The 8,485-nt window shown below is 65.0% G+C and overlaps 1 pseudogene across 1 annotated transcript; it reads left to right on the top strand.

Annotated features, from left to right (window-relative positions):
* The first annotated feature begins 3,171 nt into the window (after positions 1 to 3,171).
* LOC113633872 (potassium channel subfamily K member 9 pseudogene) lies at positions 3,172 to 7,677 on the top strand (annotated as a pseudogene). The gene has a single exon (XR_003438402.1). The product of XR_003438402.1 is annotated as a potassium channel subfamily K member 9 pseudogene (transcript).
* The last annotated feature ends 808 nt before the right edge of the window (positions 7,678 to 8,485 follow it).

Raw genomic sequence — 8,485 nt, 5'->3', positions numbered from 1 at the left:
TCCCATCTGTAAAACAAGCGGTTTGGACTAGTTTATCTCTGAGGTCCCTTCCAATCCGCAAAGCTGCTCCGCTTTCCCGAAAGGTTGTATGTAAACTGAATAAAAGTGGCTCCCTACAACGCTTGGAATCTGTGGGTGGAGAGCACCCCATGCCCCGCTCCCGCACCTGCCGGCGGGGACAGCCTGGACCTTCCTACGAGGCGTTGACTCAAAGCGGGGCGACCTGTGGGTCGGAGTCCAGTGCCCCCTGGTGGCGTCCAGGCGGGCAGGCTGCTTCCGGACGGCGTAGGCCCGACGGCTGTGACTCAGGGGTGGCGCCGCTGCAGGGCGGCGGGAGGCCCGACTGGGGTTCCGTCGTGGGCCGAGCCACGGCGCAATTAATTACCAGCTGCTGGGAATCCTTGTCGCCCGCTCGCGGTGACTCACCGGGCGGCCAGGCTCATTCGCCGAGCGCGGGGGCCTCGGTTTCCAAAATGAATTCTGGGGAGAGCGGCTGCTACGGGTGGGGCTCCCCGCCCCCGCGGGCGAGCTCAGACCCAGTGGAGACCGGGCGGCCCAGACGTCGCCCACAGCGGGGGCCCCCTTCCCTGGTGCGCCCGGGGCGCAAGCACCCGCGAGTCCCCCAAATGTGATGGAGAGCATCCCCGCCGGGAAGCCTCCGTGGGTCCCTAGACTCGATCGACCCAGACAGAATCCTGTGGGCGGGGAGCCCAAGCACGGCCCGAGGGGGCGACCCAGAGGGATCAGGGCTCCCGGAGCGAGCTGCGCGAGGGTTGAGTATAATTCCGTGGCCTACCCGCCTCATAGTCCATGGCTAGCCTCTGCCCCGTTTTTCAGCCCGCCGCCAGCGGGGGAGGGCGCCCCTTTCCCCAAGTCTCCCATCTCTTTCTTGGCTGGGGTCCAAGGGAGATCGCCTGACCCAGGGAAGTGGTGCCCGGGGGTCTCCGCCACTTGCGCTTGCCCCTTTTGTGCTCCATTGCTCAAGAGGCAATTAAAGGGGCCGATGGTTGAGGGAAACCCCCTCGACGACCTGAAGGGAGATGGGGGGAAGAGGGCAAAGGAGGCTGAAATAGAAAGGGGGTATAGCCGAGCGAGGACCCCTGTCTGGACTCAGGGAATAGCTACGGCCAGGCCGAGCCTCGGGTTTCCTCCCCAGGCTGGTCCCGAGAGGCGCCGTCGCGCGGTGCGGGGAGCAGGGGGGAGGGTCAGGGTTGAGTTCTGGGTGCACCCCGCGCCCAACCTCGGGGAACCAAGGAGTGTTTCTCGGAAAAGCGACAGGAAGCAGACAGGGAAAGGGGAATGCGGCGCCCTCCCCAGCGGCCCCGATCCCAAGAGTGGCGGTTCCTGCCATCGTCAGCGCCCTTCCAGGTCGGCCGGTGCTGGGCCAACCGGCCGGCGATGCTCTCCGGGTCTGACGCGGCCCTTGGGACCCCAGCACGCGACGAGGAGACGCCCCAGGCCAGTGACATGCACCCGCGCCCGGGCCAGGTGGCTGACCCTGGGGGAGCCGCGTGCGCCGCCGCGCTCCCGGGAGCCCACCGACCCTCCCCTCGTGCTCCCACCCTCCGCCGGATTTCCCCTCTCCCTTAAGCTGCCTGTCTGCCTTCTCCGGCTGGGCTGCATCCCGTTTCTTCTCCTAACCCCGGGTCCCTCAAACTCTCCGCCTCTCTTGGTTGCATGTGCTCTCGGGGAGCTGGCCTAGAACGGCCCAAGCAGCCTCATTTATCCTCCCATCCCCCGCCAAAACCTGCTGGTGGCTCCGCCCCCCACCCTATCTCGGGCGACACCCAGTCCTCGGCCCGCCTCCGCCCCCTCCCCGGCTGCACCGGCCGCCCCTCCCGAGCTCCCTTCGCGTGCGCCCTGCGCCGCGCTCGGTCTGCAGCGGGAGCCGCCGCGGTAGCCTCGCCAGCTGGCTGGTGACCAGGCGGGAGGTGGCGCGCCCGGGAGGCTGCGGGAGGGAGGGAAGAAGGGAGGGAAGAAGGGAGGGAGGGAGGCCGGGCCTCGGCTTAGCCCGGCCCCCGCCCCCCGTGGCCCTCCCGCTGGAGCGGGGCTGCCGCGCGCGCGCGCACACACACACACACACACACACACACACACACGCCCGCCCGCGCGCACACACCCGCGCGCTCCCGCGCGCGCATACACACACACACGCACACATACACACAGGCACACATACGCACAGACACACGCACACACACTCGGGCTCCCTCCGGCGCGCACGCACGCAGCGCTCCAGGCAGAGCGGCGCTGCGGCCGCCTCCCCGGACGCCCGGACGCCGGAGGGCCCCGACCCCCGCGCGGCTCATGCGCCCGCGCCCACCCCGCATCTCCGCGAGGCCCGCGGGACCCCTCCCGCCGCCGCCTCCGCCGCGCCCGCCGCCCCCGGAGGAGCGGGCTGGGCGACCGCCGCCGCGCCGTTTCCCGGCCGCCCCCGAGGCCGCTCCGCCGCGGGCCCTGCCACCCGGGGGCCGCGCCCCGCTCCCGCGCCTCGGGGGCTGAGCCGAGCAAACTTCGTGGACCGGCCGACGCCTGGCTGGGACCCCGCCGCGTCCCGGCTCGCCCGGGTGGACGCAGCGCGCTCGGACCTTCGGGCACCCGGCCGCCCCAACCGCTGCACCTGCTCGGCCCCCTCCCCGCTCGCTGGGGACTCCGGAGACGCCGCCACTTCGCAAACTTTTTCACCCCCCTCAAAGGGGAACGCGGAGGGGTAAAAGGGGCAGGAGGTCCCGCGAGGCGCGTGCGGACCTGTGGTCTCCTAGCTGGGTGCCGCCTCCCCGGAGCCGACCCGGAGGGGCGCGGGCCCCGGCGGCCGCGCTCCGGCTCCCGCTCCCGCCCCTGCTTTTCCGGCGGGAGCTGGGGGCGGGGTGCGGAGGGCAGCGAGGCCCGCGCGGTGCCCGGCGGGGCCGCCGTGCATGGCCGTGCGCAGTGGGGCGGGCTGTTTCGGCCGGGTCTGGCGCAGGGTGTCGGGGCTCCCGGACGCCTGGCCCCGGCGCTCGAGCAGCCTCCTGTGCCTGTCCGCCTTCTCGCCCGAGCCCGGGCCCGCGCCGCCCCTGCCCCGCCAGCCGCCTCGCGGTGGCGGCGGCTGTGGCGGCCCCGGCGGAGGGGGGCCCCCCCAGCCTCCCCGCCCCCCGCCTCCCCGCTGCTGCTGCTGCTGCTGCTGCTGCTGCTGCCGCCGCCGCTTACAACTTGGAGGCGGCGGCGGCGGCGGCGGAGGAGGCGGCGGCGGCCGCCGGGCGCTGCAGTGGGACGCGCGCGGCTGCGAGCCTGCGGGACATGCCCCCCGCGCCGGCTCCTTGCTGGCGGCCATGAAGAGGCAGAACGTGCGGACTCTGTCCCTCATCGTCTGCACCTTCACCTACCTGCTGGTGGGCGCCGCCGTCTTCGACGCCCTCGAGTCGGACCACGAGATGCGCGAGGAGGAAAAACTCAAAGCGGAGGAGGTCCGGATCAAGGGCAAGTACAACATAAGCAGCGAGGACTACCGGCAGCTGGAGCTGGTGATCCTGCAGTCGGAGCCGCACCGCGCTGGCGTCCAGTGGAAATTCGCCGGCTCCTTCTACTTTGCCATCACGGTCATCACCACCATAGGTAAGGGCTGGGCGCGCCGCCGCCCGGCTCCCCGCGTCCCGGGAGGAGTCCGGGGAGGCGGCTGAGCGCGCGGCGCAGGGCTGGGTGCGGGGCGCCGAGGGTTAAACGCAGCCTGTCGCCGGGGCCCCTCCCGCAGCGCCCCCTCCTCTCCGGGAGCCCCCGCCTCTCCTGCGCCTCCGCGCCGTCTCACCCCTCGCGGACCCCACCCGGTGCCCTCCTCCGCGCCGGTGTCTGGGCCGGGCGTGCGAGCCCGGAGCGAGCGTGCCGGAGCCTGGAGGGCGGAGGCGCCACTTTTGCAAAGAGAGTGGAGCGCTAAGAATAATCCCACAGCAGACACCCACCCACCCACCGCCCCGGCGCGGGCTGGGCTGCGCGGGCCTCCAAGCCTTACACTTACTACCTCTCCGGGAGTTGGAGAGGGCTGGCCTGGCACCTGCGGCGCGGAGACCGACTCAGGTGGCCGCGGACGGCTCTCGGAGCGAGGCAGGCGCTGACCCTCGCCAGCCTCCAGCCTCCTCCGAGCCCAGGTTTCAGTTCTCCTGACTCCTGGCTCCTCTTCTTCCATGCTGGAACCTGGTCGTGCCAGGCCCCTGGGAGGAGAGGGTTTGCTCTTTGGTGATGGGGGCGGGGGCGGGGCGGTGGCGGCCTGGTGAGAGGCTCTAGGAGCGCGGTGGAGAGCCCGTGGGGGGGCAGGACCAGCCCACCCCCAGGCTGGGCCGGTGGGTAAGGCACGTGTGCGTATTGCCCAGAAGCCGGGGAAGTTCAGGTCCAGGGAGAGAGTCCAGTTGGTACACCCTGGGGATTCCTGTGGGTCTGAGCCCGAAGGTGCTGCCGGTGAAGCAGCCTCTGGTGGGCACCTAGGGCAGGACCCCCACTGAGGCCAAGGGGTTCAGGCAACTTGCGTCCCTCACCCTTGGAGACCTGTGGGAAATAGAGCAGGTCACTTCATCCCAGTGGATTTGGGGCTGCCCTCCCCACGCCGCAGGAGGCAGGGTGGTGTCTCTGTGGTGTGCACCTTGTCCCAGCGCGGCACCCGGCCTCTCATGGCCACCTCCGTGGACCTGTCAGGGCCACTGTATGGGCTCGGGGCCACCTCTAGTTTGCTCCCCTCCAGTTCTCTGTGCCCCTGTGCCCTGAGAAGAGGCCTCGTCTTCCCCATCCTTCTCTCCGTCCCTCCTGCCTGACTTCTCTGGACCTCCTTCTCTGATTTTCCCCTTGATATTTTTCTCTCTCTGGAAAGCTCTGTGTGCCGAAAAAACAGGATTTCTCAGTGCCGTATGCAACAGGAAGCACCAGCACAGGACGGCTTGTCTTTCCTTCTTGGTTGGAAAGAGTTTTTAAGAGAGTCATCTTGTTTGAAACGTTTAATTCATTGGTGTAGGTTTTTATGTTTTCAGGAGGAAATTGTCCTTCTGTTGTCTGTGGAACCAGCTTTGCTCCTCTTGCCACACGTCCTTGGCCCAGGGGCCAAAACACAGTAGAGTCCTTCCTTTGCCACCCTGTGCTTCCAGCTCCTGAAAGGGCCAGCCAGTCATAACCATCGTTCCTGTTCTTCACACTTCCAGTGTGAGCTGTGGCCGTGACACACATGCACAGGGCGTCCATCCTGCGGGGCAGGGGCCTGCTTGCAGGAGAGCCAGAGAGCCGGGGATATGCCTCCAGAACTGACCACCCCTGGGGAGGGGAAGCACTCATCGTTCCCTAAAGTGCCTTGAGTGGCGTAGACCCAAATCAGATGAAAGCTGCGAGCGTGCTGGCCACCAGTAGTGAAGTGAGCACAGGAAACCTTTGGCCGGTCCCAAGAGTTGAACTGCAACGTTGAAGAGACGGTTGGAGTTAAAATGAAACCTAGAGATGTTCCACTTACCTGATAAGGTTCTTATCGATTGCGTTTATTGATTCTGATTGGCAGTTCTGGGCATATGCCTCTAATGGTTAGGGCTCCAAAGAGGAAGGGGCAAAGCAGGGTGGCCAGGTGGAGCGTGTGGAGGGGCAGCCGATGACCGTGCTGGCTTATTCCCCACTTCTTTTGTTGAGTTTTCAACTGATTTTCCGGAAAGAGAGGGTGGAATATATGTGTAAGGCTAGGAAGAAAAGACTGTCCTAACTCAGCCGCCCTGTGGTGGAAAGATGCTGAACCTGGAGCCCGCTGACCGGGCTTGGAACCTGGGTTCCATGAAGGGCAGGGTGGTGTGCTGACTCCCAGCCTGTTTCCCCACCTGTAGAAGGGGCGTGACGCCGTAACCTCCCGCCAGGGTGACTCTGAAGGGCCAGTGGGATCCCTCGTGCCTGCAGCCGCCTGGTACAGCGCTGTGTGCACTTCGTAGGTGAGAATCCATGAATTTTGACATCAGCTAAGCCTGACTCTGCCCTAGGAAGCTGTTTAGCTCTGAAGAGCTCGAATTTACGGGAAACCAAGCACCTATCTAGTTAATTCCGTTTGTTTTCTTCTATTTTAATATAAATGCAAATTAAGGTGCTCCTAGGCCTACACCAAAACCCAGCCCCAAGCCAGGCCCTCCAAGGAAGCGCCTCCTATCGGACAGTGATGGTAATGAGTCGGGTGCGTCTTCAGGGGCGCTCTTCTTTTTAATCTAACCTTGAGCGGTTTCTTGAGTGTGCATGCTTCAACTCTGAGCTCGGGTCTCCAAGGTGGGGCGGGAACCACCCTCACTCCCTCTGCTAATGTACGCTGCTTCCCGGATGCAGTTAGTAGCGCACTCGCGAACGGGATTTTAAGAACATGTATAATTACCACTCTGCCTTGGACCTGTGGCCGCCGTTTTCGTCAGAGCCTTTGTCGGGCTCTCACACTGACCGCCGGCCAGCTCTCCCGGGAGCCCGGGCACAGGCACCTTTGTCCTAAGGAGGGACGAGCACAGGTCCCACAGGCTCCAAGAAGGCAGATTCACTCCCATCGCTGCTCCAGTTCTGGGTGCCGTCCGTCCCTGCTCTCTGCTTCTGATGTCTGTGCCACTTGTAGCTGCTGCCCAGGAGATGGTATTGTTGCGTTCTAAATTTGGCGAGCCCGAGGCCTTCGGAACTCTCCATCGTGTTCAAGATGAAAACTCCTTCTGCATCCCCTGCCGTGCCCATCTGATTAGCAGGCGGGTTGGAAACCCTCCCACCTGCCTTCCTGAGCTGTTGGTAGGAGTGGTGGCAGTCAGGAGTCCCCGCGGCCAGGGGCTGTAGAGCGCCTGCTCCGAATTGCTCTGCTCAGGGCTAAGGCCTGGGTGGGAAGGAACCCCCAGCACACGGGGGCTCTTCCTACAGGAGGCGCTTGAGGCCAAAATTGTGTCCCGCCATCAGCGACTACTTCTGACAACAGCGGGAATCTCCAGACACTTCTCTTTCGACTCTAACATCTGTGTTCTAAGTAGTTACCACCTTCGGGATCATTAAAGAGGAAACTGTGCTTAGAATTCAGATCTCATTTGGAGGATCTAAGAGGCCGATTTAAAACCTGGGCCTCACAGGGGAAGGAGGGAAGGAAGGGCCCTGCGTTTTGTTTTTGCTGCTGTTTGGAGGAGGAACAGACTGACGTCAGGCCCTTCGGGCCCGGCTGAAGGCGGGGTGGCTGCTCCAGGGCACCGGCTCGGGAGCTGGGTCCCTGGCAGGGGGTGGGGCACAGTCCCAGAAGGTCTGCGCTCCTGCGGGCTCCCTGCTCAAGGTCCCCCGCCCCAGAATGCAGTGGGGCGCCCCCTTTTCTCGCTCATCCGCAGGACCTTGAACAGACTTCTCACCAAGTGGAAAGCGTCTCCCATGTCCTCTTCTCGCGCTCTGGGGTGCAGGTTTCGATCCACGGTTTACACTCTCGCTGCGTGCCAGACCCTCCCTGGCCTGTGCTGCCTCTGGGGCTCTGGGGACCGTCTAGATGACAAGATAAGGCCTGGCCTTGAGGCAGGAGGGGAGCTGGAAACCCAAACAGTTGGGTGCAGTCCAGCGTGAAGCGTGGGGACAGCTAAGCTCAGTTAACCCTTCCTGAGCCACCGGCAGACAGCCCAGGGGCTGGGCGCGGCTTACCCTCTGCCCCTCACTGCCCCCGAGCTGTGCCCCCTGCCCTCCGCACCTCCTCCAGCTCCAGCATTGTTTCTGCCATTTATTCTGCCCCTGGAGGAACCGTGTCTCCTCCCGGCACCGGCGGGACCCGCACAGAGCCCCGCACAGAGTGGTCACCTCCAGAAGGACCGAGGATGGAAGCACCACTTCTACGCACACGCACTCACGTCACCCCCAAGGCGGGAGGAGGTGTTGCCCCAATTTACAGATGGGGAAACTGAGGCCCAGAGGAGGCAGTGCCCACTGAGGCCGAGGGCCTGGAACTCTGCAGTCGGGATCTCCTTACCGCAGGCTCCAAAGATGGATTCCACCCAGGAGCCAGGGATGGGCCTGTGGAATGTTCCATCTGTGTCTTTCTGCTTCTCCCTTTACCTTCACGCTTCAGGGAAGCTGCTCAGCCAGGCCCAGGTGAAGGACCCGGCCGCCCAGCACACCGTGGGCTGGACGGGAGGGCTGGGGTCTCCTTGTGACTTTCAGTATGGCAGCTGGTCGGGTGCAGGAGCACAAGGTGCCGTGTTCAGCTCCTCCCAGGCCTGCCCGGACCTGGCCTTGCTCGACGTGGCCCTGGCCCTCCAGCAAGCACGGCCTATTTATAGATGTCCTGGGGGAGGCAGAGGGGTGGGTTACTTGACTCGGGGTGACCTGAGAGAGACGGCTCTCCCGAGGCGTATGAGACACCCCGCTGAGGGCTCTGAGACGGCGGGGATCACAGGAGACCCCGTGTGCAGACATCTGTTGCCTTCACCTGCTCTCTCCGGATGGCCTGGACTTTCATCTGCTGAGTCCGGGGAGGTCAGAGCGGGAGGTGAGCCAGGCTTCCGTGTACGTCTTCCCC

The sequence above is a fragment of the Aethalodelphis obliquidens genome, unplaced genomic scaffold (genome assembly GCF_003676395.1).
Source record: "Aethalodelphis obliquidens isolate GAN/ISIS:26980383/991018 unplaced genomic scaffold, ASM367639v1 scaffold41, whole genome shotgun sequence".
Lineage (NCBI taxonomy): Eukaryota > Metazoa > Chordata > Mammalia > Artiodactyla > Delphinidae > Aethalodelphis > Aethalodelphis obliquidens.
Note: the sequence above shows the minus strand (reverse complement) of the source record. Positions and strands in the feature narration are given on the sequence as shown.